This window comes from Gasterosteus aculeatus, chromosome 2 (genome assembly GCF_964276395.1).
Source record: "Gasterosteus aculeatus chromosome 2, fGasAcu3.hap1.1, whole genome shotgun sequence".
Lineage (NCBI taxonomy): Eukaryota > Metazoa > Chordata > Actinopteri > Perciformes > Gasterosteidae > Gasterosteus > Gasterosteus aculeatus.
In genome coordinates, this window is record NC_135689.1 from 25,067,447 (window position 1) to 25,089,626 (window position 22,180).

Sequence of the window (22,180 nt, forward strand, 5' to 3'; positions counted from 1 at the left end):
CTTTCACCAGAGATGAGCTCTTGAACATCCGTGGAACAACTCCAGCGGAGTTACTTCCAACTTTCCTGCTTTCTTCCGTGGAATTACTGGACATTTTAGTCAAAGGTGCGCTCACCTTTCGTCACGCGGTGAGACGGCGTAGGAGAGGAAAACGGGCCGGCTCGCTGGTGAGACTCCGCAGGCGGGGTTCTCGCACTCCGCTGCCAGGCATCTTTCTCTCCAACGTGCGCTCACTGTGCAACAAACTGGACGAAATTCAGCTGCTGATGAGGAGAGACAGAGACTTCTCCACATCCTCAGTCTTGTGCTTCACGGAGACGTGGCTCTGCGGATCGATACCGGACTCCGCGCTCCAGCTGGCGGGCTTCCAGCTGCTCCGAGCGGACGGCGACACGGAGCTCTCCGGCAAGACGAAGGGTGGAGGAATCTGCTTCTACTTCAACAACAGCTGGTGCAACGACGTAACGGTGATCCTACAACACTGTTCTCCTGATCTGGAAACTTTTTTCATCCACTGCAAACCCTTTTATTCCCCCCGTGAGTTCGCTTCATTCATCCTGGTCGGTGTTTACATGCCGCCGGCGGGCAACGTGCACGAGGCTCAGCGGACACTCGCCGACCAGATACGGCGTGTGGAGCGGACCAACCCGGACTCTTTAGTTATTGTCCTCGGGGACTTTAACAAAGGAAATCTCACCCATGAACTTCCTAAATACAGACAGTTTATTAAATGCCCACCAGAGAGAACACGCTGGATCACTGTTACACCACAGTAAGCAGGGCTCATCACGCCGTCCCTCGTGCTGCACTGGGACACTCTGACCACGTCATGGTCCATCTGATTCCTGCATACAGGCAGAAACTAAAGCTCTGCAAACCTGTGGTGAGGGAATTCAAGAAGTGGACCAGTGAGGCGCTTTGACTGCACAGACTGGGATGTTTTCAGGACAGCTACTGACAGTCTGGATGAGTTCACAGAGGCTGTAACTTCCTACATCGGCTTCTGTGAGGACAGCTGTGTACCATCATGCACCAGGGTGAGTTACAACGACAAACCCTGGTTCACAGCGGAACTCGGAACACTACGCCTGCAGAAGGATCAGGCATTTAGGAGTGGGGACAAAGACTTGTACACAGAGGCAAAATACGACTGTACTCTGAGAAACTCCAACAACAGTTCTCAGCAAGTGACTCTGCTTCGGTTTGGAGACAAACACCTCACCAACTACAAGCCAAAAACCCCCCACTCCATGAATGACCTCCGCCTGGCAGACGAGCTCAATGAGTTCTACTGCAGATTTGAAAGACAATGTCCTGTTCCCATCCCCCACAGCTCCACCAACCTGCCCCAGTCCCCCTCCCCTCCCTCCCCCAGCCCATCAGGTGCTCACGCCTCTTCATCTATATCACCTTCCCCTCCCCCACCAGCAACGACCCTCTCTATTCTGGAGAGAGACGTTAACCGGCTCTTTAGAAGACTAAATCCCCGTAAGGCAGCCGGTCCGGACTCCGTTTCCCCTCACTCCCTGAAGCATTGTGCTGACCAGCTGTCTCCGGTGTTCACTGACATCTTCAACACCTCCCTGGAGACATGCCACGTACCAGCCTGCTTCAAGGCCTCCACCATCATCCCTGTCCCCAAGAAGCCCAGGATCACAGGACTCAATGACTACAGGCCCGTCGCCCTGACCTCTGTAGTCATGAAGTCTTTTGAACGGCTAGTCCTGACTCACCTGAAGTCCCTCACCGACCCCCTCCTGGACCCCCTGCAGTTCGCCTACAGAGCCAACAGGTCTGTGGACGACGCTGTCAACATGGCCCTTCACTACATCCTCCAGCATCTGGACTCCCCAGGAACCTACGCCAGGATCCTGTTTGTGGACTTCAGCTCTGCTTTCAACACTATCATCCCGTCTCTGCTGCAGGACAAACTCTCCCAGCTGCACGTGCCCGACTCCACCTGCAAGTGGATCACAGACTTCCTGTCTGACAGGAAGCAGCACGTAAAGCTGGGGAAACATGTCTCAGCCTCTTGGACCATCAGCACCGGTTCCCCCCAAGGCTGCGTTCTTTCCCCTCTGCTCTTCTCCCTGTACACCAACAGCTGCACCTCCAGTCATCAGTCCGTCAAGCTCCTGATGTTTGCGGATGACACCACCCTCATTGGACTGATCTCTGGTGGGGACGAGTCCGCCTACAGGTGGAGTCTGACCATCTGGTGTCGTGGTGCAGCCAGAACAACCTGGAGCTTAACGCTCTAAAGACAGTGGAGATGGTTGTGGATTTCCGGCGGAACAGAGCCCCACCCTCCCCCATCACCCTGTGTGACCCCCCCGTCACTATTGTGGATTCCTTCCGTTTCCTGGGCTCCATCATCACCCAGGACCTCAAGTGGGAGCTGAACATCAGCTCCATCACCAAGAAGCTCAGCAGAAGTTGTTCTTCCTGAGGCAGCTGAAGAAACTCAACCTGCCAAAGACGATGATGGTCCACTTCTACACGGCCATCATGGAGTCCATCCTCTGCTCCTCCATCACCGTCTGGTTCGCTGCAGCCACAGCCAAGGACAAGGGCAGGCTGCAGCGTGTCCTCCGCTCTGCAGAGAGGGTGATCGGCTGCAATCTGCCGTCCCTGCAGGACTTGTTCGCTTCCAGGTCTCTGAAGCGAGCTAAAAAGATCGCGGCCGACCCCTCCCACCCCGGACAAAAACTGTTTGTGCCCCTTCCATCTGGCAGGAGGCTGAGGTCCATCAGGACTACGACCTCCCGCCACACGAACAGTTTCTTCCCGTCGGCAGTCGGGCTTATCAACAGAGCCCGGTCCCCCACTGCCTGACTATAACATTCCACCGGTCACTCCCTCATACTGCACATGCCACTTTAACTGCAATTCATCACTTTGTCTCTTGTCTGTTACTTGTTTGTTAGTGCACTTTATGCTTAATACTTTTCTTTAACTTTTTAATATTTAACATTTTTTAACTTTATTCCCTTGTTTTATACTAACCCATAGCCTTAGCCTTATTCTACTAACCCATTGCACTAGCATTTCATTCCACTTTATTTTATTACTTGTGCACTGTTGTCTTGTCTGTCGCGCACTAACCGCCAAGACAAATTCCTTGTATGTTTGACATATTTTGGCTAATAAATGTTTCCTGATCCTGATCCTCAACATTCAATTACAGGTCATTTAGCTGATGCTTTTATCCAAAGCGACTAACATTGCATTTTTAACCCATTGGTTTTCCATTTTGCCCGGGATTTGTTTAAGGAAACGTTTTAAAGCTCATTCAAATTAATTTGAGCTTTTCTAATATCTGTAATGTAAGCAAATGAACTAAAATTCCCTTCAACTTTCTGTAATTTCAGCAATTTTCTGAGGTTCATTTCAGCTTTTTGCAACGCATTTTCAGCAGGAAATGCATTAAGCATTCCAACAACTACTAACCTATCGCAGTTGACAAAACGTGTACCTTCTGGATTTTTTGAGAAATATGTCGGCAGATTTGTATTTGAGCCTATGGGGCTTTTGGCAGAGGTTTTGTCACTTTAACACTCCTTAAGCCAAAACTAAAGAACTCTGGGATTCCATGAATACATTAATCCAATCAGCACAACCACATTAATCCAATCAGTCGCAAGCACAGTGTCTGTAGCTGAAAGATTGGCGAAGCTGAAAAATCTGAAAGTTGAAGTTTAAGAGGATTTGAACACGATCTCCATTGGAAAACCATTAGAAGAAATATTCATGATTATTGATTTATATAAATTCAAGCTGAAGAGGTAGAAAGCTGAAAAGTCACAGCTGGAAAGCCGGAAAGAAGCTAAATATGTTAATGTTTGAACGGTTTTAATAGCTGAAAGTGTGAAGGAGTTGAAAGGTGGCATGGAAAAAATAGATGTCGGAATAAAGATTCGAAGAACAATACTTGGAATGCTGAAGCAGGTCTCGGTGGAACCAGACATTTTGGCTGACCAACCACAGAAAAAAGGGCAACCCTAAAACATTTCATTGTAAAAGACATTCACAATAAAAGAGGCCGTGAGTTCGACCCTCACACGGGGCAGGGGTTTTAATCCTCTTTTCCTCAATTTCTTTATGCCCGGAGACACAAATAATGAGTAGAGCTTCTTCTATCAGCAATAAGACAGTCTCATTCGTCTTGGAGATCTCGCCCCTCACGCAGAACAGGTGAGTTGGGTTGTTCTTATCTTCCTGTCAGCTGTTTGTGGTGGGGAAATTTGGACTCCTTGGTCATCATTCTTACCTGCAAGTCCACTTTGTACTGTAAAAAGTCAGTGCCTTACCTGAATGTAAAATGCGGTCACAGAACCTGTCCGCATTGAATCACTTCATTCAGGCATTTTGGCCGACCAAGCACAAAAAAGGGCAATCCTAAAACGTTTAATATCTGATATGTCCTCTTCACGAGGACAATTTAAAGGTGCCCCCTTTAAAGGTGCACGCTCTCCCCTGATATTGAAGTCAAAGAAAAACCAGGTGTCCCGTTTAATCCTCACTGTCTGAATCCCTAGTGAAATCCACCACATTTCAGCAGGATTTTACACGGATTAATCACCACTGCACTGGAGTCTCCAGTGGAGGGAGTCTACAATCACTGTCTGAATCCAAAGTGAAATCAACCAGATTTCAGCATTAATCATCACTGCGCTGGAGTCTCCAGTGGAGCACGTCTCAAATCAGCAAATCACTGTCTGAATCCAAAGTGAAATCAAGCACATTTCAGCAGGACTTTACACTTTTGCTTGTAAACAAATCAATGAGTTTTTGATGGCTGGTGCTGGGGAATGGGTTTGGCATTGGACAACCGCAGCTCAACCAGTCCCAACCACAAGAGGGATCACTGTTGCGACTGGGATATAAGGCTGCCTGCCACCTGATTCCGCAACTGACTTTGGTTTCTCTTCAATACGCATAAGTCTTTCGCCTTTTACTAAAGACTTCCGTGGAGAGGAACAACAATGAGTTGACCATATTTTTGGCAGGCTCTGCCAATTGGCTGAGCCTCATGTACTTGTGTGAAAAGAAAAGTAGTTGGACAGAGGCTCCTGACAATGGAGCACAAACAAAGTTGTGTTTACTTATCACTGGAGTCACTAGTGCAGCAAGTCTCAAATCACTGTCTGAATCCAAAGTGAAATCAACCAGATTTCAGCAGGATTTTACAGGGATTAATGGTCACTTTACTGGAGTCTCCGGTGGAGCACGTCTCAAATCAGCAAATCACTGTCTGAATTCATTGTGAAATCAACAAGATTTTCAGCAGGAATCATCACTGGAGTCACTAGTGGAGCCTTGCAGCAAGTCTCAAATCTCTGTCTGAATCCATTGTGAAATCAACAAGATTTTCAGCAGGACTTTACAGTGATTAATCATCACTGGAGTCTCTAGTGTCTGAAACAACAGTGAAATCAACCAGATTTCAGCAGGAGTTTACACTTTTGCTTGTAAACAAATCAATGATTTTAGCTTTTTTGAGGACGGGGGCAGCGTGGGGAGTGGGTTGTTAAGTAGCAAGCGACTGCTACGCCCAGTTGAAAGAACCGCACCGCGACAATTGAGATATGTGCTGGTACGTTGGGTCTGCAAACAAACAGTTTGGTGTTATCGCTTCTCGGCCTTTTGGCTAAGATCAAGTGTAGTATCTGTTCTTATCAGTTTAATATCTGATATGTCCTCTATACGAGGACTACATATTAAGCCGATTTTTAGCTCTGGGAGATGAAAAAGGGGCTTGCTCCGTTCACTCCAAGCATCGACCCGGTATTGCAGCACCTCCGGGAACGGTGCACCCTTTAAATTGTGGAAAATAAAAGAAATGGTAACCTGAATCAGTGGTGTGGTGTTGGAAATGATTTCTGCTTTGAGTAAAACAAGTCTCACCTCCACATAGTTTTTAAGACTGAGGCTTTTGGCAAGTGACTTATGCTTACTCATCAATAGTGCCTTTGTTTTGCAAGTCTCAAATCACTGATTTTAACTTCACCGATCTGTGAGGACGGTGCCATCTGCGAACCGTCACCACAAATGCTGTGACTGGGAATACCGTCCCTGCCTCTGTCACCACCAACTCATACTTACCTGGCAGGGGAGATACCATGATCAAGAAGGTGGTTCACCCAGGGCGAGGCTCAGTCATTGCACTGCGACTGTGCTGACCACTGCGAATTCCCCAAATGTGGGAATCTCGACTGCATAATTTGTGGTAGTGGGGGACTGCGTTCGCGCTCTCCCCTGATATTGAAGTCAAAGAAAAACCAGGTGTCCCGTTTAATCATCACTGTCTGAATCCCTAGTGAAATCAACCACATTTCAGCAGGATTTTACACGGATTAATCACCACTGCACTGGAGTCTCCGGTGGAGGGAGTCTACAATCAGCAAATCACTGTCTGAATCCAAAGTGAAATCAACCAGATTTCAGCATTAATCATCACTGCGCTGGAGTCTCCAGTGGAGCACGTCTCAAATCAGCAAATCACTGTCTGAATCCAAAGTGAAATCAAGCACATTTCAGCAGGACTTTACACTTTTGCTTGTAAACAAATCAATGAGTTTTTGATGGCTGGTGCTGGGGAATGGGTTTGGCATTGGACAACCGCAGCTCAACCAGTCCCAACCACAAGAGGGATCACTGTTGCGACTGGGATATAAGGCTGCCTGCCACCTGATTCCGCAACTGACTTTGGTTTCTCTTCAATACGCATAAGTCTTTCGCCTTTTACTAAAGACTTCCGTGGAGAGGAACAACAATGAGTTGACCATATTTTTGGCAGGCTCTGCCAATTGGCTGAGCCTCATGTACTTGTGTGAAAAGAAAAGTAGTTGGACAGAGGCTCCTGACAATGGAGCACAAACAAAGTTGTGTTTACTTATCACTGGAGTCACTAGTGCAGCAAGTCTCAAATCACTGTCTGAATCCAAAGTGAAATCAACCAGATTTCAGCAGGATTTTACAGGGATTAATGGTCACTTTACTGGAGTCTCCGGTGGAGCACGTCTCAAATCAGCAAATCACTGTCTGAATTCATTGTGAAATCAACAAGATTTTCAGCAGGAATCATCACTGGAGTCACTAGTGGAGCCTTGCAGCAAGTCTCAAATCTCTGTCTGAATCCATTGTGAAATCAACAAGATTTTCAGCAGGACTTTACAGTGATTAATCATCACTGGAGTCTCTAGTGTCTGAAACAACAGTGAAATCAACCAGATTTCAGCAGGAGTTTACACTTTTGCTTGTAAACAAATCAATGATTTTAGCTTTTTTGAGGACGGGGGCAGCATGGGGAGTGGGTTGTTAAGTAGCAAGCGACTGCTACGCCCAGTTGAAAGAACCGCACCGCGACAATTGAGATATGTGCTGGTACGTTGGGTCTGCAAACAAACAGTTTGGTGTTATCGCTTCTCGGCCTTTTGGCTAAGATCAAGTGTAGTATCTGTTCTTATCAGTTTAATATCTGATATGTCCTCTATACGAGGACTACATATTAAGCCGATTTTTAGCTCTGGGAGATGAAAAAGGGGCTTGCTCCGTTCACTCCAAGCATCGACCCGGTATTGCAGCACCTCCGGGAACGGTGCACCCTTTAAATTGTGGAAAATAAAAGAAATGGTAACCTGAATCAGTGGTGTGGTGTTGGAAATGATTTCTGCTTTGAGTAAAACAAGTCTCACCTCCACATAGTTTTTAAGACTGCGGCTTTTGGCTTACTCATCAATAGTGCCTTTGTTTTGCAAGTCTCAAATCACTGATTTTAACTTCACCGATCTGTGAGGACGGTGCCATCTGCGAACCGTCACCACAAATGCTGTGACTGGGAATACCGTCCCTGCCTCTGTCACCACCAACTCATACTTACCTGGCAGGGGAGATACCATGATCAAGAAGGTGGTTCACCCAGGGCGAGGCTCAGTCATTGCACTGCGACTGTGCTGACCACTGCGCATTCCCCAAATGTGGGAATCTCGACTGCATAATTTGTGGTAGTGGGGGACTGCGTTCGCGCTCTCCCCTGATATTGAAGTCAAAGAAAACCCACGTGTCCCGTTTATTCATCACTGTCTGAATCCCTAGTGAAATCAACCACATTTCAGCAGGATTTTACACGGATTAATCACCACTGCACTGGAGTCTCCAGTGGAGGGAGTCTACAATCAGCAAATCACTGTCTGAATCCAAAGTGAAATCAACCAGATTTCAGCAGGATTTTACAGGGATTAATGGTCACTTTACTGGAGTGGAGCACGTCTCAAATCAGCAAATCACTGTCTGAATTCATTGTGAAATCAACAAGATTTTCAGCAGGAATCATCACTGGAGTCACTAGTGGAGCCTTGCAGCAAGTCTCAAATCTCTGTCTGAATCCATTGTGAAATCAACAAGATTTTCAGCAGGACTTTACAGTGATTAATCATCACTGGAGTCACTAGTGGAGCCTTGCAGCAAGTCTCAAATCCCTGTCTGAATCCATTGTGAAATCAACAAGATTTTCAGCAGGACTTTACAGTGATTAATCATCACTGGAGTCTCTAGTGTCTGAAACAACAGTGAAATCAACCAGATTTCAGCAGGAGTTTACACTTTTGCTTGTAAACAAATCAATGATTTTAGCTTTTTTGAGGACGGGGGCAGCGTGGGGAGTGGGTTGTTAAGTAGCAAGCGACTGCTACGCCCAGTTGAAAGAACCGCACCGCGACAATTGAGATATGTGCTGGTACGTTGGGTCTGCAAACAAACAGTTAGGTGTTATCGCTTCTCGGCCTTTTGGCTAAGATCAAGTGTAGTGGTTGCTGCTAAAGCTGTGCGGTGTATGGAGCTTGGCGGATAAAGCTGTTGGAGTCCTGTCTGCAGGACTTAGGAACTCGGTGCGATTTACTTGTAAGGTAAAAGAAGATGAGAAGCATGGGAAGAGGGAATGGTTCGTCCGCACGGTTGTGGTGGGAGCACTCAAGATTGACCCCGCCCACGTATACTGCCTGCAGTGGAATGCAGCAGGAGGTGGTTTTGACCTGACTCTACACAGCCAAGCAGTGTATGAGAGGGTGATGGAGACAGCGAGGGAAAAGGCGGAAGAAGAGCCCTTTTCAAAGTTTCGGGTGGAGGCTCTTTGCAAGAGGAACTTGAAGATTGTGACGGTCCACATGTACAACCCATACGTGGGGGACGAGACGGTCATATCCTGGTTGTCGAGGTATGGGAAGGTGGAGTCGGCGGTGAGATACCTGAGGGACAGCTTCGGCATCTGGTCAGGGCGGAGACAATTTAAGGTTCTCCTAGAGGACAACCCTGGCGGAGGCGGTGGGCTGCGGCATCCTCCAGCCTACTTCAGCATTGGTGAGGACAGGGGTTTCCTCTTTTACTCCGGCCAGCCCAGTTTCTGCAGGCAATGCCGCAGCTTTGGGCACATGGCGACGGACTGCACCGAAGGGCGATGCCGGAACTGTGGTGGAAGGGGACACAGCGTGGCCGCGTGCGGGGCCCCAAAGACGTGCCATGGATCCGGAGGAGAGGGGCACATTGTCCGCGACTGCCCAACCACAACCCGTAGCTACGCAGAGGTAGAAGTACAGGGGGAGGTCTCTGTCCTCACCCCGTTGGAGGAGGCACTACAGTCGCTCTCTGGAGAGGAGGGAAGGACTGCTGCACGGGACGAGGCTGCGACTGACCACATCGGCGCAAATGGAACGGAGGAGCGGATGGACACACAGGTGGTTGTGAGCCTGGGAGACTCTCTGCCACTGGACTGGGTCCTGGGCAGACTGTGTGATCAGCTCTGAGGAGGAGGACACCAGGAAAGAGACAATCCTGGGGGTCAGGAAGAGGAGCAGTTCATCCAGGGGTGAGCAGGCTGAGTCTTCGGCAGAAGCAACTGAGGCTGGACCACAGGTGAACAGGTCAAGAAGGAGGAAGAAGAAGCTGGCGGACGGCCGTGCGATGGGGGAGAACCGGGAACCCCCAGGATCCGAGTCGGAGGGTAGGAGCCAACAGGCTTCTGTGGAGATCTCACCAGGTGGTGCAGGATTTAAGAAAACCGGGGGGACTCCGCGGAGGGAGCCGCCCCAGGACATTTCACAAAGCCCGGTACAGCAGGAATATGTTTCCAACAACGACCAACTGGAAGATGTTGTCTTGCTGACAGCGAACAACCAGGGGACTGAGGGTAAGGGGGGGGGGGGACATTTGTGAGGTATTGAATGGCCTTGTTTTCAGTGGTGACCATAAATGTGAGGGGTATGAGATATATTGTGAAAAGGGCGAGTGTCTTCCAATACCTGTTACAGACGCCCCTACATGTTTGTGGTGTGTGTTCCAAAAACCGAGGGGATCCTTTACATGCCGGGCTGCAGTTGCTACTTCCCCGTAGCGGCCCAGGAATGAAACTAAGGCTTCATCAGTCACAAAAGGGTTGTACATATGGACTGACACTGTTCTGAAGTTCGGTCTGTCGAGGTTCAGGACCTCACAGTAGGCAAGAGGGCTCACCTTGGCATCCTTTCTGCAGATTTCAGACACCCTTCTGTAGATGTCCTCGCCCCCAAGGGTAACGTCAAAGGCTTTTTCCTGCTGGTTCCACTGGATACACAGAACATCCTGCACCATCAAATGCAGCTGTCCCATGATTACTTGTTTTCCAAAAAAAACTCGACAGGACTTGGTCGTCTTCTTTCGTAGCTCGACCCTTGGGATCGGCTGTTCGTGGGGTGTCATAGCCATTGTTCCGTTCTCGAACACTTGGCTTTTGTGGCCAAAAACAGCTACTACACTTGATCTTAGCCAAAAGGCCGAGAAGCGATAACACCTAACTGTTTATTTGCAGACCTAACGTACCAGCACATTGCTCAATTGTCGGGGTGCGGTTCTTTCAACTGGGCGTAGCAGTCGCTTGCTACTCAACAACCCCCTCCCCACGCTGCCCCCGTCCGCGAAAATCATTGATTCGTTTACAAGCAAAAGAGTAAACTCCTGCTGAAATCTGGTTGATTTCACTGTTGTTTCAGACAGTGATTTGAGACTTGCTGCAAGGCTCCACTAGAGACTCCAGTGATGATTAATCACTGCACAGTCCTGCTGAAAATCTTGTTGATTTCACAATGAATTCAGACAGTGATTTGCTGATTTGAGACGTGCTCCACTGGAGACTCCAGTGCAGTGATGATTAATCCCTGTAAAATCCTGCTGAAATCTGGTTGATTTCACTTTGGATTCAGACAATGATTTGAGACTAGGGACTCCAGTGATAAGTAAACACAACTTTGTGCTCCATTGTCAGGAGCCTCTGTCCAACTAATTTTCTTTTCACACAATTTATTACACATTCCACACCAACACACAATATTACATTACATTGTCATTTTCATCAAAAAAAAAAACATACAGACTGTACCAATGCACCCAATACCATAGCAACCCCCTTCCCCACCCTCTCACCTAAGCTAACACTCCCTTCCATCGCTCCTTGGCTGCATGGTACCCATGCCTCTCCTCCTCCCTCCTTTTCATCCGCCGCACCTCCCCCCTCACCTTCGCCACCACTCCTTCAACCCTGTTCACATCATTACTTCGTATTAATGCCATTCTGGCATCCCACAGTGCTGCCTTCCCTATTGACAGAATCAACCACAACAAAAAACCCTCCCTTCCCCGTCCCCTCAGACCCAACCCCAGCATCAGCATCTCATAAGACAGTCCCCCCAGTTTAGGAAAAAAAAACCCCAGCTCTCCCCACATTGTTCTTGCAAACCCACATCCCCAAAATACATGAGATAAGTCCTCGTCTCTGCCACAACCTAATCGTGGGCAGGAGCGCAGCCTTGACAGGCCATGCCTATATAAAGTGTCCCTCACAGGCATCCTCTTATGTAGACATAGCCAGTTGATGTCCTTTAGTCTGTTTGGCAGTTCCTTGTGCTGCGCAAACAGCCACTCCTCCCTGCCCACCCCGCAAACTCTCACAGGTCCCTGTTTTGCAACTATTGCCTTGTACAGTTCCCGATGATCCAGGCCTAGGTCACCTCCCCCGCATTCCTTGTGCCTTTTAGCCCAACCCATCATCTGCCTGTAGTGTGGTGGCATAACCTCCCCTTTTGGCCGCCGGTTCTCCCATTTAACCCACTTCCTCAAAGGAAAGGATAGCCAAAACATGAGCAGCACATGGTACCAGTGGCAGCAAGGTGGCTGCGGGCACACCCTGAGGCCTCGGGAACAGGCGTGTTATTGAGCCACAGGGCACTTCACCAAGTCGCCAGGAAGGGAGTGGTAGCACCTGCAGTGGTCGGGACACCAGCAGGGTTTTGGTGGGGGATCCAACCGCGGGGCCTTGACAATGGGCTCAGGGACCTCAACTGGTTATGTCTCCACGGGTGCCTGCCGGTACGAGAGCTGCTTTATCGGCATGGTTTGACCAGAGCCCCCGTGTGCCCGAGGATTGGATGTCTACACGATGAGACCATTAGACATGTAATGTGGGACTGTACTTTTGCAAGCGAGGGGTGGAAAAGAGCAAATAAGTGGCTAGTACAGCTGGTCCCGGGGTTCCATTTAACTTGGAGTGTGGTGAAAAGAGGGGTGAGCTTGGGAAGGACAATGGTCCTCACATGGCTAATTGTAAGCCTTGTCAAGAGGGGCCTGTGGCGGGCGAGGCAAGACCTGGTGAACAACAAGGAAGTTAGCGTGGAGGGGGTGGTGAAGAGGATCGAGCTGGAGTTGAAGGGGAGAATAAAGATGGACATCAGGAAGTGGGGGAAGCATGCCGCCTTGGAGAGGTGGAAGGGAGGACTTGGGTTAAGGGGGGTTCCTTGGGACTAGGTAGACTGACCTCATCCCTGAAAGTTGTCATTTGGTTTTGGTTTTTGGTTTGTTTATGTATTGGTAGAAGACCGAACTACAGATATGAGTTTGTATGCATTTGTGTTTGGTTTGTTGATGTATTGTGAAGAGAAATAACCACAGATATGAGTTTGTATTGTGCAAAGATCTTTTTCATAAATAAAAAAAATTTAAAAAAAAATCTGTTCTTATCAGTTTAATATCTGATATGTCCTCTATACGAGGACTACATATTAAGCCGATTTTTAGCTCTGGGAGATGAAAAAGGGGCTTGCTCCGTTCACTCCAAGCATCGACCCGGTATTGCAGCACCTCCGGGAACGGTGCACCCTTTAAATTGTGGAAAATAAAAGAAATGGTAACCTGAATCAGTGGTGTGGTGTTGGAAATGATTTCTGCTTTGAGTAAAACAAGTCTCACCTCCACATAGTTTTTAAGACTGAGGCTTTTGGCAAGTGACTTATGCTTACTCATCAATAGTGCCTTTGTTTTGCAAGTCTCAAATCACTGATTTTAACTTCACCGATCTGTGAGGACGGTGCCATCTGCGAACCGTCACCACAAATGCTGTGACTGGGAATACCGTCCCTGCCTCTGTCACCACCAACTCATACTTACCTGGCAGGGGAGATACCATGATCAAGAAGGTGGTTCACCCAGGGCGAGGCTCAGTCATTGCACTGCGACTGTGCTGACCACTGCGCATTCCCCAAATGTGGGAATCTCGACTGCATAATTTGTGGTAGTGGGGGACTGCGTTCGCGCTCTCCCCTGATATTGAAGTCAAAGAAAACCCACGTGTCCCGTTTATTCATCACTGTCTGAATCCCTAGTGAAATCAACCACATTTCAGCAGGATTTTACACGGATTAATCACCACTGCACTGGAGTCTCCAGTGGAGGGAGTCTACAATCAGCAAATCACTGTCTGAATCCAAAGTGAAATCAACCAGATTTCAGCAGGATTTTACAGGGATTAATGGTCACTTTACTGGAGTGGAGCACGTCGCAAATCACTGTCTGAATTCATTGTGAAATCAACAAGATTTTCAGCAGGAATCATCACTGGAGTCACTAGTGGAGCCTTGCAGCAAGTCTCAAATCTCTGTATGAATCCATTGTGAAATCAACAAGATTTTCAGCAGGACTTTACAGTGATTAATCATCACTGGAGTCACTAGTGGAGCCTTGCAGCAAGTCTCAAATCCCTGTCTGAATCCATTGTGAAATCAACAAGATTTTCAGCAGGACTTTACAGTGATTAATCATCACTGGAGTCTCTAGTGTCTGAAACAACAGTGAAATCAACCAGATTTCAGCAGGAGTTTACACTTTTGCTTGTAAACAAATCAATGATTTTAGCTTTTTTTGAGGACGGGGGCAGCGTGGGGAGTGGGTTGTTAAGTAGCAAGCGACTGCTACGCCCAGTTGAAAGAACCGCACCGCGACAATTGAGATATGTGCTGGTACGTTGGGTCTGCAAACAAACAGTTAGGTGTTATCGCTTCTCGGCCTTTTGGCTAAGATCAAGTGTAGTGGTTGCTGCTAAAGCTGTGCGGTGTATGGAGCTTGGCGGATAAAGCTGTTGGAGTCCTGTCTGCAGGACTTAGGAACTCGGTGCGATTTACTTGTAAGGTAAAAGAAGATGAGAAGCATGGGAAGAGGGAATGGTTCGTCCGCACGGTTGTGGTGGGAGCACTCAAGATTGACCCCGCCCACGTATACTGCCTGCAGTGGAATGCAGCAGGAGGTGGTTTTGACCTGACTCTACACAGCCAAGCAGTGTATGAGAGGGTGATGGAGACAGCGAGGGAAAAGGCGGAAGAAGAGCCCTTTTCAAAGTTTCGGGTGGAGGCTCTTTGCAAGAGGAACTTGAAGATTGTGACGGTCCACATGTACAACCCATACGTGGGGGACGAGACGGTCATATCCTGGTTGTCGAGGTATGGGAAGGTGGAGTCGGCGGTGAGATACCTGAGGGACAGCTTCGGCATCTGGTCAGGGCGGAGACAATTTAAGGTTCTCCTAGAGGACAACCCTGGCGGAGGCGGTGGGCTGCGGCATCCTCCAGCCTACTTCAGCATTGGTGAGGACAGGGGTTTCCTCTTTTACTCCGGCCAGCCCAGTTTCTGCAGGCAATGCCGCAGCTTTGGGCACATGGCGACGGACTGCACCGAAGGGCGATGCCGGAACTGTGGTGGAAGGGGACACAGCGTGGCCGCGTGCGGGGCCCCAAAGACGTGCCATGGATCCGGAGGAGAGGGGCACATTGTCCGCGACTGCCCAACCACAACCCGTAGCTACGCAGAGGTAGCAGTACAGGGGGAGGTCTCTGTCCTCACCCCGTTGGAGGAGGCACTACAGTCGCTCTCTGGAGAGGAGGGAAGGACTGCTGCACGGGACGAGGCTGCGACTGACCACATCGGCGCAAATGGAACGGAGGAGCGGATGGACACACAGGTGGTTGTGAGCCTGGGAGACTCTCTGCCACTGGACTGGGTCCTGGGCAGACTGTGTGATCAGCTCTGAGGAGGAGGACACCAGGAAAGAGACAATCCTGGGGGTCAGGAAGAGGAGCAGTTCATCCAGGGGTGAGCAGGCTGAGTCTTCGGCAGAAGCAACTGAGGCTGGACCACAGGTGAACAGGTCAAGAAGGAGGAAGAAGAAGCTGGCGGACGGCCGTGCGATGGGGGAGAACCGGGAACCCCCAGGATCCGAGTCGGAGGGTAGGAGCCAACAGGCTTCTGTGGAGATCTCACCAGGTGGTGCAGGATTTAAGAAAACCGGGGGGACTCCGCGGAGGGAGCCGCCCCAGGACATTTCACAAAGCCCGGTACAGCAGGAATATGTTTCCAACAACGACCAACTGGAAGATGTTGTCTTGCTGACAGCGAACAACCAGGGGACTGAGGGTAAGGGGGGGGGGGACATTTGTGAGGTATTGAATGGCCTTGTTTTCAGTGGTGACCATAAATGTGAGGGGTATGAGATATATTGTGAAAAGGGCGAGTGTCTTCCAATACCTGTTACAGACGCCCCTACATGTTTGTGGTGTGTGTTCCAAAAACCGAGGGGATCCTTTACATGCCGGGCTGCAGTTGCTACTTCCCCGTAGCGGCCCAGGAATGAAACTAAGGCTTCATCAGTCACAAAAGGGTTGTACATATGGACTGACACTGTTCTGAAGTTCGGTCTGTCGAGGTTCAGGACCTCACAGTAGGCAAGAGGGCTCACCTTGGCATCCTTTCTGCAGATTTCAGACACCCTTCTGTAGATGTCCTCGCCCCCAAGGGTAACGTCAAAGGCTTTTTCCTGCTGGTTCCACTGGATACACAGAACATCCTGCACCATCAAATGCAGCTGTCCCATGATTACTTGTTTTCCAAAAAAAACTCTCGACAGGACTTGGTCGTCTTCTTTCGTAGCTCGACCCTTGGGATCGGCTGTTCGTGGGGTGTCATAGCCATTGTTCCGTTCTCGAACGCTTGGCTTTTGTGGCCAAAAACAGCTACTACACTTGATCTTAGCCAAAAGGCCGAGAAGCGATAACACCTAACTGTTTATTTGCAGACCTAACGTACCAGCACATTGCTCAATTGTCGGGGTGCGGTTCTTTCAACTGGGCGTAGCAGTCGCTTGCTACTCAACAACCCCCTCCCCACGCTGCCCCCGTCCGCGAAAATCATTGATTCGTTTACAAGCAAAAGAGTAAACTCCTGCTGAAATCTGGTTGATTTCACTGTTGTTTCAGACAGTGATTTGAGACTTGCTGCAAGGCTCCACTAGAGACTCCAGTGATGATTAATCACTGCACAGTCCTGCTGAAAATCTTGTTGATTTCACAATGAATTCAGACAGTGATTTGCTGATTTGAGACGTGCTCCACTGGAGACTCCAGTGCAGTGATGATTAATCCCTGTAAAATCCTGCTGAAATCTGGTTGATTTCACTTTGGATTCAGACAATGATTTGAGACTAGGGACTCCAGTGATAAGTAAACACAACTTTGTGCTCCATTGTCAGGAGCCTCTGTCCAACTAATTTTCTTTTCACACAATTTATTACACATTCCACACCAACACACAATATTACATTACATTGTCATTTTCATCAAAAAAAAAAACATACAGACTGTACCAATGCACCCAATACCATAGCAACCCCCTTCCCCACCCTCTCACCTAAGCTAACACTCCCTTCCATCGCTCCTTGGCTGCATGGTACCCATGCCTCTCCTCCTCCCTCCTTTTCATCCGCCGCACCTCCCCCCTCACCTTCGCCACCACTCCTTCAACCCTGTTCACATCATTACTTCGTATTAATGCCATTCTGGCATCCCACAGTGCTGCCTTCCCTATTGACAGAATCAACCACAACAAAAAACCCTCCCTTCCCCGTCCCCTCAGACCCAACCCCAGCATCAGCATCTCATAAGACAGTCCCCCCAGTTTAGGAAAAAAAAAACCCAGCTCTCCCCACATTGTTCTTGCAAACCCACATCCCCAAAATACATGAGATAAGTCCTCGTCTCTGCCACAACCTAATCGTGGGCAGGAGCGCAGCCTTGACAGGCCATGCCTATATAAAGTGTCCCTCACAGGCATCCTCTTATGTAGACATAGCCAGTTGATGTCCTTTAGTCTGTTTGGCAGTTCCTTGTGCTGCGCAAACAGACACTCCTCCCTGCCCACCCCGCAAACTCTCACAGGTCCCTGTTTTGCAACTATTGCCTTGTACAGTTCCCGATGATCCAGGCCTAGGTCACCTCCCCCGCATTCCTTGTGCCTTTTAGCCCAACCCATCATCTGCCTGTAGTGTGGTGGCATAACCTCCCCTTTTGGCCGCCGGTTCTCCCATTTAACCCACTTCCTCAAAGGAAAGGATAGCCAAAACATGAGCAGCACATGGTACCAGTGGCAGCAAGGTGGCTGCGGGCACACCCTGAGGCCTCGGGAACAGGCGTGTTATTGAGCCACAGGGCACTTTACCAAGTCGCCAGGAAGGGAGTGGTAGCACCTGCAGTGGTCGGGACACCAGCAGGGTTTTGGTGGGGGATCCAACCGCGGGGCCTTGACAATGGGCTCAGGGACCTCAACTGGTTATGTCTCCACGGGTGCCTGCCGGTACGAGAGCTGCTTTATCGGCATGGTTTGACCAGAGCCCCCGTGTGCCCGAGGATTGGATGTCTACACGATGAGACCATTAGACATGTAATGTGGGACTGTACTTTTGCAAGCGAGGGGTGGAAAAGAGCAAATAAGTGGCTAGTACAGCTGGTCCCGGGGTTCCATTTAACTTGGAGTGTGGTGAAAAGAGGGGTGAGCTTGGGAAGGACAATGGTCCTCACATGGCTAATTGTAAGCCTTGTCAAGAGGGGCCTGTGGCGGGCGAGGCAAGACCTGGTGAACAACAAGGAAGTTAGCGTGGAGGGGGTGGTGAAGAGGATCGAGCTGGAGTTGAAGGGGAGAATAAAGATGGACATCAGGAAGTGGGGGAAGCATGCCGCCTTGGAGAGGTGGAAGGGAGGACTTGGGTTAAGGGGGGTTCCTTGGGACTAGGTAGACTGACCTCATCCCTGAAAGTTGTCATTTGGTTTTGGTTTTTGGTTTGTTTATGTATTGGTAGAAGACCGAACTACAGATATGAGTTTGTATGCATTTGTGTTTGGTTTGTTGATGTATTGTGAAGAGAAATAACCACAGATATGAGTTTGTATTGTGCAAAGATCTTTTTCATAAATAAAAAATTTTTTAAAAAAAATCTGTTCTTATCAGTTTAATATCTGATATGTCCTCTATACGAGGACTACATATTAAGCCGATTTTTAGCTCTGGGAGATGAAAAAGGGGCTTGCTCCGTTCACTCCAAGCATCGACCCGGTATTGCAGCACCTCCGGGAACGGTGCACCCTTTAAATTGTGGAAAATAAAAGAAATGGTAACCTGAATCAGTGGTGTGGTGTTGGAAATGATTTCTGCTTTGAGTAAAACAAGTCTCACCTCCACATAGTTTTTAAGACTGAGGCTTTTGGCAAGTGACTTATGCTTACTCATCAATAGTGCCTTTGTTTTGCAAGTCTCAAATCACTGATTTTAACTTCACCGATCTGTGAGGACGGTGCCATCTGCGAACCGTCACCACAAATGCTGTGACTGGGAATACCGTCCCTGCCTCTGTCACCACCAACTCATACTTACCTGGCAGGGGAGATACCATGATCAAGAAGGTGGTTCACCCAGGGCGAGGCTCAGTCATTGCACTGCGACTGTGCTGACCACTGCGAATTCCCCAAATGTGGGAATCTCGACTGCATAATTTGTGGTAGTGGGGGACTGCGTTCGCGCTCTCCCCTGATATTGAAGTCAAAGAAAACCCACGTGTCCCGTTTATTCATCACTGTCTGAATCCCTAGTGAAATCAACCACATTTCAGCAGGATTTTACACGGATTAATCACCACTGCACTGGAGTCTCCAGTGGAGGGAGTCTACAATCAGCAAATCACTGTCTGAATCCAAAGTGAAATCAACCAGATTTCAGCAGGATTTTACAGGGATTAATGGTCACTTTACTGGAGTGGAGCACGTCTCAAATCAGCAAATCACTGTCTGAATTCATTGTGAAATCAACAAGATTTTCAGCAGGAATCATCACTGGAGTCACTAGTGGAGCCTTGCAGCAAGTCTCAAATCTCTGTATGAATCCATTGTGAAATCAACAAGATTTTCAGCAGGACTTTACAGTGATTAATCATCACTGGAGTCACTAGTGGAGCCTTACAGCAAGTCTCAAATCCCTGTCTGAATCCATTGTGAAATCAACAAGATTTTCAGCAGGACTTTACAGTGATTAATCATCACTGGAGTCTCTAGTGTCTGAAACAACAGTGAAATCAACCAGATTTCAGCAGGAGTTTACACTTTTGCTTGTAAACAAATCAATGATTTTAGCTTTTTTGAGGACGGGGGCAGCGTGGGGAGTGGGTTGTTAAGTAGCAAGCGACTGCTACGCCCAGTTGAAAGAACCGCACCGCGACAATTGAGATATGTGCTGGTACGTTGGGTCTGCAAACAAACAGTTAGGTGTTATCGCTTCTCGGCCTTTTGGCTAAGATCAAGTGTAGTGGTTGCTGCTAAAGCTGTGCGGTGTATGGAGCTTGGCGGATAAAGCTGTTGGAGTCCTGTCTGCAGGACTTAGGAACTCGGTGCGATTTACTTGTAAGGTAAAAGAAGATGAGAAGCATGGGAAGAGGGAATGGTTCGTCCGCACGGTTGTGGTGGGAGCACTCAAGATTGACCCCGCCCACGTATACTGCCTGCAGTGGAATGCAGCAGGAGGTGGTTTTGACCTGACTCTACACAGCCAAGCAGTGTATGAGAGGGTGATGGAGACAGCGAGGGAAAAGGCGGAAGAAGAGCCCTTTTCAAAGTTTCGGGTGGAGGCTCTTTGCAAGAGGAACTTGAAGATTGTGACGGTCCACATGTACAACCCATACGTGGGGGACGAGACGGTCATATCCTGGTTGTCGAGGTATGGGAAGGTGGAGTCGGCGGTGAGATACCTGAGGGACAGCTTCGGCATCTGGTCAGGGCGGAGACAATTTAAGGTTCTCCTAGAGGACAACCCTGGCGGAGGCGGTGGGCTGCGGCATCCTCCAGCCTACTTCAGCATTGGTGAGGACAGGGGTTTCCTCTTTTACTCCGGCCAGCCCAGTTTCTGCAGGCAATGCCGCAGCTTTGGGCACATGGCGACGGACTGCACCGAAGGGCGATGCCGGAACTGTGGTGGAAGGGGACACAGCGTGGCCGCGTGCGGGGCCCCAAAGACGTGCCATGGATCCGGAGGAGAGGGGCACATTGTCCGCGACTGCCCAACCACAACCCGTAGCTACGCAGAGGTAGCAGTACAGGGGGAGGTCTCTGTCCTCACCCCGTTGGAGGAGGCACTACAGTCGCTCTCTGGAGAGGAGGGAAGGACTGCTGCACGGGACGAGGCTGCGACTGACCACATCGGCGCAAATGGAACGGAGGAGCGGATGGACACACAGGTGGTTGTGAGCCTGGGAGACTCTCTGCCACTGGACTGGGTCCTGGGCAGACTGTGTGATCAGCTCTGAGGAGGAGGACACCAGGAAAGAGACAATCCTGGGGGTCAGGAAGAGGAGCAGTTCATCCAGGGGTGAGCAGGCTGAGTCTTCGGCAGAAGCAACTGAGGCTGGACCACAGGTGAACAGGTCAAGAAGGAGGAAGAAGAAGCTGGCGGACGGCCGTGCGATGGGGGAGAACCGGGAACCCCCAGGATCCGAGTCGGAGGGTAGGAGCCAACAGGCTTCTGTGGAGATCTCACCAGGTGGTGCAGGATTTAAGAAAACCGGGGGGACTCCGCGGAGGGAGCCGCCCCAGGACATTTCACAAAGCCCGGTACAGCAGGAATATGTTTCCAACAACGACCAACTGGAAGATGTTGTCTTGCTGACAGCGAACAACCAGGGGACTGAGGGTAAGGGGGGGGGGGACATTTGTGAGGTATTGAATGGCCTTGTTTTCAGTGGTGACCATAAATGTGAGGGGTATGAGATATATTGTGAAAAGGGCGAGTGTCTTCCAATACCTGTTACAGACGCCCCTACATGTTTGTGGTGTGTGTTCCAAAAACCGAGGGGATCCTTTACATGCCGGGCTGCAGTTGCTACTTCCCCGTAGCGGCCCAGGAATGAAACTAAGGCTTCATCAGTCACAAAAGGGTTGTACATATGGACTGACACTGTTCTGAAGTTCGGTCTGTCGAGGTTCAGGACCTCACAGTAGGCAAGAGGGCTCACCTTGGCATCCTTTCTGCAGATTTCAGACACCCTTCTGTAGATGTCCTCGCCCCCAAGGGTAACGTCAAAGGCTTTTTCCTGCTGGTTCCACTGGATACACAGAACATCCTGCACCATCAAATGCAGCTGTCCCATGATTACTTGTTTTCCAAAAAAAACTCTCGACAGGACTTGGTCGTCTTCTTTCGTAGCTCGAAACCTTAAAGTATATCTCAGCCCGACCCTTAGGATCGGCTGTTCGTGGGGTGTCATAGCCATTGTTCCGTTCTCGAACGCTTGGCTTTTGTGGCCAAAAACAGCTACTACACTTGATCTTAGCCAAAAGGCCGAGAAGCGATAACACCTAACTGTTTATTTGCAGACCTAACGTACCAGCACATTGCTCAATTGTCGGGGTGCGGTTCTTTCAACTGGGCGTAGCAGTCGCTTGCTACTCAACAACCCCCTCCCCACGCTGCCCCCGTCCGCGAAAATCATTGATTCGTTTACAAGCAAAGGAGTAAACTCCTGC

General features: G+C 49.3%; 9 non-coding genes and 4 pseudogenes across 9 annotated transcripts; 10 read left to right on the top strand and 3 right to left on the bottom strand.

The window, feature by feature from the left end:
- Positions 1 to 4,913: 4,913 nt before the first annotated feature.
- On the top strand, positions 4,914 to 5,028 carry LOC120830006 (U5 spliceosomal RNA). The gene has a single exon (XR_005713779.1). It is a non-coding gene; the product is annotated as a U5 spliceosomal RNA (small nuclear RNA).
- Positions 5,029 to 5,630: 602 nt separating this feature from the next.
- On the top strand, positions 5,631 to 5,821 carry LOC144400236 (U2 spliceosomal RNA). Its single transcript, XR_013462174.1, has one exon. It is a non-coding gene; the product is annotated as a U2 spliceosomal RNA (small nuclear RNA).
- A 276-nt stretch (positions 5,822 to 6,097) lies between these two features.
- LOC144400013 (U1 spliceosomal RNA) lies at positions 6,098 to 6,261 on the top strand. The gene has a single exon (XR_013461950.1). It is a non-coding gene; the product is annotated as a U1 spliceosomal RNA (small nuclear RNA).
- Positions 6,262 to 6,703: 442 nt separating this feature from the next.
- LOC144400543 (U5 spliceosomal RNA) lies at positions 6,704 to 6,818 on the top strand. Its single transcript, XR_013462478.1, has one exon. It is a non-coding gene; the product is annotated as a U5 spliceosomal RNA (small nuclear RNA).
- Positions 6,819 to 7,420: 602 nt separating this feature from the next.
- Positions 7,421 to 7,611, top strand: LOC144400237 (U2 spliceosomal RNA). The gene has a single exon (XR_013462175.1). It is a non-coding gene; the product is annotated as a U2 spliceosomal RNA (small nuclear RNA).
- Positions 7,612 to 7,874: 263 nt separating this feature from the next.
- LOC144400228 (U1 spliceosomal RNA) lies at positions 7,875 to 8,038 on the top strand. Its single transcript, XR_013462166.1, has one exon. It is a non-coding gene; the product is annotated as a U1 spliceosomal RNA (small nuclear RNA).
- A 2,681-nt stretch (positions 8,039 to 10,719) lies between these two features.
- On the bottom strand, positions 10,720 to 10,817 carry LOC120829961 (U2 spliceosomal RNA; annotated as a pseudogene).
- Positions 10,818 to 12,993: 2,176 nt separating this feature from the next.
- LOC144400446 (U2 spliceosomal RNA) lies at positions 12,994 to 13,183 on the top strand. Its single transcript, XR_013462384.1, has one exon. It is a non-coding gene; the product is annotated as a U2 spliceosomal RNA (small nuclear RNA).
- Positions 13,184 to 13,459: 276 nt separating this feature from the next.
- On the top strand, positions 13,460 to 13,623 carry LOC144400229 (U1 spliceosomal RNA). Its single transcript, XR_013462167.1, has one exon. It is a non-coding gene; the product is annotated as a U1 spliceosomal RNA (small nuclear RNA).
- Positions 13,624 to 16,298: 2,675 nt separating this feature from the next.
- LOC144400451 (U2 spliceosomal RNA) lies at positions 16,299 to 16,396 on the bottom strand (annotated as a pseudogene).
- Positions 16,397 to 18,591: 2,195 nt separating this feature from the next.
- Positions 18,592 to 18,762, top strand: LOC144400447 (U2 spliceosomal RNA; annotated as a pseudogene).
- A 276-nt stretch (positions 18,763 to 19,038) lies between these two features.
- Positions 19,039 to 19,202, top strand: LOC144400014 (U1 spliceosomal RNA). Its single transcript, XR_013461951.1, has one exon. It is a non-coding gene; the product is annotated as a U1 spliceosomal RNA (small nuclear RNA).
- A 2,707-nt stretch (positions 19,203 to 21,909) lies between these two features.
- LOC144400450 (U2 spliceosomal RNA) lies at positions 21,910 to 22,007 on the bottom strand (annotated as a pseudogene).
- Between the last annotated feature and the right edge of the window lie 173 nt (positions 22,008 to 22,180).